Source organism: Phragmites australis, chromosome 8 (genome assembly GCF_958298935.1).
Source record: "Phragmites australis chromosome 8, lpPhrAust1.1, whole genome shotgun sequence".
Lineage (NCBI taxonomy): Eukaryota > Viridiplantae > Streptophyta > Magnoliopsida > Poales > Poaceae > Phragmites > Phragmites australis.
Genome location: NC_084928.1, coordinates 18,069,712 through 18,074,700, shown reverse-complemented (window position 1 = coordinate 18,074,700; position 4,989 = coordinate 18,069,712). Strand labels below are relative to the sequence as shown.

General features: G+C 42.0%; 1 long non-coding RNA gene across 2 annotated transcripts; it reads right to left on the bottom strand.

The window, feature by feature from the left end:
- Positions 1–286: 286 nt before the first annotated feature.
- Positions 287–4,359, bottom strand: LOC133925868 (uncharacterized). Of its 2 annotated transcripts, XR_009911026.1 has the most exons (4): positions 3,506–4,359; positions 2,880–2,957; positions 925–1,763; positions 287–663 (listed from the first exon to the last, which is right to left on the bottom strand). It is a non-coding gene; the product is annotated as an uncharacterized LOC133925868 (long non-coding RNA). The 2 variants fall into 2 exon arrangements; XR_009911025.1 differs by having other exon boundaries at positions 287–1,763; positions 3,506–4,350.
- Positions 4,360–4,989: the final 630 nt, after the last annotated feature.

Sequence of the window (4,989 nt, the reverse complement as noted above, 5' to 3'; positions counted from 1 at the left end):
CATTCTTTCCTGTTATATTTCAATAGGTGTACCAAAAATTACTTTCTCAGTTGATAGCCATCCTACATATGCATTGCATGTCAAAAACAAAGATTAGTGCGAATTGTAAACCGTTGTCTAAAGATATCATAACTCGTATCAGGGTTTGCTACTTCCATGACAAGCCGAAAGTTCTTAGCAATCTTTTCATGTTTGGACTTATAGTTTAGATAAAATGGATTTTTGAACCACGAGGACATAGAAAGTGGGTCTAGTACTAATATAGTTCTATTATCCATATCCAGTGTGAACAAAATGTAGTTACTGATGAGAGCATGTGGCAATAGAATCTGCACAAGGTAGGTGTTAGGAAAGTGTAAACGGCGACACTGACTAACAAGCGATACAATCTTACCAACTTGCACTTAGAGATATGATAGTCTATCCCATGATAGCTGTCAAATATTTTCGCCAAGCAACAAACCTAACTACCAGAAACAGTAGAGTAGTTTCTGAAGGTATCTGAACAAATAAAAGTATAGCCAGTTTTCATATCATTGTATCCGAAGCAACAACATTTTTTTTTTATTTCTGAAGAGATGAATTGAGAAGTTGTTGTCAAAAGTCCTGCTCTCATGTGCGTCTAGGGTGCATCAGCATTCAGGTGCCATACCTCCTGAGCAGCTGAATTCGCAATGGCCAAATAAAAACAATGAGCCAGTTAAGCAGCATGTCATGGGTGATGCAACTGTTGCATCAGTTTAATAATGTAACACACTTTTGTAAATAACAAAATAAGAAGGAGACAAACAGTAATAAGGTCAACACTATTGTTACAAGTGAAACAACTGAAATTTTGAAATGGGGAATATCGTATGAGAAGAAGGACGAAGAAAACACACCCGAAATAAATCAGACTAGTAGAATAGAGTGTGGGCCAGCAACCTGTATGGAGAAGAAACAATATTGTACTGGTTGTGCTAGCTGTTGCAGACCTGATTGGAGATCTCTGTGAAAACCTTCTCTTAACTAGATGTGACAATTCATGATGTGGAATATCATCTCCCTGAAACTAAACTCATGATGTGGAATGTCAACTCATGCTGCTTTTAAAAAGAGAAGTGGTAGTTTCAAACAACATAAGTGGCAATGGAAAACTGTGTAAATTAATTGGTAATGGAAAGTCGTATTGTTCAACCTTCTTCTTTTTGCAAATGGTAATCTGAAAATGAAAAAAATGTAAACACCAGAGACAGCTTACATGGCAACCAGAATATTCATATTCATGGGATACTTCTTTTCGTAGCACTGCCTAGGCAGTTCTAGCACATATCCAACTCTCTAGCCAAGAAATAGTCAAACAAACTGAAGAAAGAAGATGTAGGATTTTTATTCAAATTGAAGATATTCGATTCTACCTCACAAAAACCTAGAACAGTAGAGGACAGGAAAAATATGCAGATCTGAGCACAGAAGTATATGAAGATCTATCCATTTACTAATTGCACTGGATCACAATGTGTACAATCAATTATATCTAGTAAGTAAAGTTCTTCCTTTTCACCTACTGATACAAATGTATCAAACAATTTTCATTGAGAAGTAACAAATCCAGTAGCGTAATCAAATTTCAGAGAGTGGGCAAACCTGAGGTGAAGGAAGATGAGCAAATCTTACCCATTTTTTTTTGGTTCCGCCGACAGCTCCACATCTTGCCACCATCACCCTTTTCCCTCCTGGTTTGACGCTGCCCATGCTGTAATGCATCCGGTCATGTCGATTATCTGGAGATAGGATCAGTTAGCTTGCCCATTAAGTTACAGATAAATTAGATAAGTTAGAGTTTGTTAGGGATTAGTTTTCTTTTAAGCATATTTGATTCTATCTAATAGTTGCTCGGTTGTTAAGTAACCTCTCTATTTAAAGGGAGGAGGATTATCAATAAAAGGTAAGCAAGAATTAAGAAGAAAAAGGTAATCAAGAAAGAAGCAAATTTTGCAGTCTGGTACCATGTGGCCCCATAATCCGCAGCATGATACTATCTTGTTTACAAGTGATTAAGAAAAATGGCACATTCTTGCTTAATTTTAGTCCCTATTGCAGGTCGCAACATTTGCTTCCTGGTTACTCTCCACGTCAGCAATCAAAACAACAGAGGAGAAAAATGTCTAACAAAACTCTTACTGCAATCAGAGATATATAGATGGGAACTAAAAACCTGCATGGCTGCGTGCATAAGTGAAGGACATCGTAGCCTATTTTGCTCCAGAGTATAGACCGAAGGGCATAGCTGATTTGATCATCCCTATTCAATTCAGCAAACACAAGCAATCTGTGAACCCATTGAGCAGCTAGGGACTAAAATCAAGAAGCCGATACATGGGGAAGAAGCTTGTGTAATTTTTTTGACAAGTTCTAAGTGCAAAATGTACTCATTTTGTCTCAAATATCCAAGCCATGATCTTATTCTACTCATTGCAAGATCTGCACTGAGATTCAATGCCACCATTAGGCATAGCTGACATATTTAATCAAAATAACATAAAAGACTGAAAACCTGAGGTAAAATGCTAGAGCTTGCTCACAGATCTCCTCAAATTTGACAGGTTGCAACTTTCCAGAGTTTTAATACCAAGTATCAACCCCACACATAATTACTCAGGATGTCTCGATCATAACTGAGGATGAAAAAACATACATGGAAAATGATTGTTCCATAAAAGGAACATAAAGAACGGCTATTCCAGCCCAAAAAAAAAAATCTCACTTATCTTCTCAAGCAGAGCCATCATGTTTTGCCAGTTTTGAATCCTCATTATTACATTGTAGCTAATCAGTAGAATCAATGTGCTATACTTATATCCTAGTTGTGAATGAAAGACATAAGAAGAGAAACACACCTATAGTAGTTGCTTCTCACCATGACATATGTAAATGAACTTTGAGGACCAAATGGATAGAACACGATCCACTTCAATCTGTTGCACACAAATGAGTAAATGGTAGCACACATGTTAGATCTATATACCATCAAAACTCAACGGGCTACGCTTTAGGACACAACAAACTTTCTAGTCAGAAACAACAATAGGCATTACCAAGGTCCGTAAGCGAGGGACGCAATAAACTGTCTATACATTAAGAAACACAATTCGACGTTAAGGTTTATTTGTTCTCTCGTACTAATTTTTGCCAACTAACATTAGAAAAGGTAAAAGAACATATAATTTATCTACAGCTTGCAAATCAACTGAAGAAACGAATCGCAAGAATAGTTGTAATTACTTCAATGAGCATAGGACCAAGATGCAAACGGGATATAATGCTTCAGCTTATAGGCTTTCACCATTTTTGACTGGAGACCCAATAAATGAATAGATGGAGCAGGTAAAGAACAAATAGGTCCAATCTACCGAGTAGGAAGTATAGAAGCAGCAGCTATTTTGATCCTATGCAAGCACAAACCGGAGGCATGAAGCACAATGCAGCAAAGACTGGAAAGTCAGAGCATGATAGAAGTACACACCTGCAGCCTTGAGGAGACAAACCATTACACATCGCTGTGATTGGTTGGTGGCCTCCTTGGTGTACTCTACATCGACGGTGGCAATAATGGCAGCATTGGCTTCCGACGGCCGTCAGAAATGCCTGAGATGGCGAGGAAGGGGTGACGGTCTGGTGAGGTTGCGGCGGGGACGGAGATGACGAGGATCCGGATGGCAGGCCGATGAGGCTGGGGCGGAGCTAGAGATCAGGCTGGGGACACGGCAGCGGGGCTGCAGATCGGGCTGAAGAAGACGGGTGGCCTTTTCTTCTCTGCTATGCATTGCTGCTGGTGTGCTTCTCCGGTGGATCCATGGATGGCCGCTTGGGGCAGAGCTGTGGCCGTGCCGGGCAACGCCTTAGATGTGGGTGAGAGTGGCGAGGAAGCGATGTCGAGGTCTTGCATGCTCGGCGGAGGTCGAGCTCCACTGTGGAGTGGCTGGTGGGGGAGCACAATCAAAGACCCAGTGGTCGACAACCCAGGGAGGGGATGAGTGGTGATTCGATGGTGCGTACCGTCAAGACCAAGGCGTAGTCGTCTGGGCAAAGTAGGGCGCGCTGGCGGAGCAGGGGCTCGTAGCACGGGCAGAGCCAAGCGTCCTTGCACGTGCGGATCAGGATGTCGACATGCAGACGGAGAAGGGCCTTCTAGCACGGGCAGATCCAGGCATCCTCGCTCGTGCGGGACAGGGCCTCGGTGCTGTGCTGGATCACCAGGGCAGCGGAGGCTTATTCGTGCAGGCGGATCAGGTCATCCACATGAGGATGGAGCAGGGATTCATCGTCGTCACGATGGCTATTGTGCAGAGAAGGGCACGCGGAGGCACCACGTGGATCAGAAAACGGTGGAAGGAGATCGCGCCTCGTGGGAGATTTGGGAAGAAATCAGAGGGATTCAATTAGCATTAATTAGGGTTCCTGCCAATAAGGAAGGGGTGTAACGAAGGGCGCAAATTTGGTCGTTTTTTTGTCCGGGTGGGTTTTTTTGTTTTTATTAGGTGGGAGGAGGAGGCAGGAAACAGACCGGGGCAGAACGTGGTGGGAGGGAGGGGGACGTTGGATCAGATCTGGAGGGTTGGATGGAGTGCTCAACATCGAACACATTTGCACCTTTATAGTTTAGATAAGTGAGCCTGATGCTCTTTCTTAAAAAAAAAACAGGGCTTTAAAACAACATCAGGAGAAGAAACTCATCTAGAATGATAAGTTCTTAAAACCAGATAATATCTATGCACATTGGGTCATGCATGGATTTAAAGAGAATTATATATGTTGGAACAAACATGACGAGGAAGACCTTAACAAAGGAGAGATGGATTGAGACCTCTATACCGACAGTGTGCATCAAGGACTTATAGCCAGTGATATGGATCATGATCTCAGGGACGAGAACATAATAGATTTCAATGATAATGATCTCGAGGATTTTAAGGAGAATGTGGACCATATGGTTCGGGATGTCGAGCG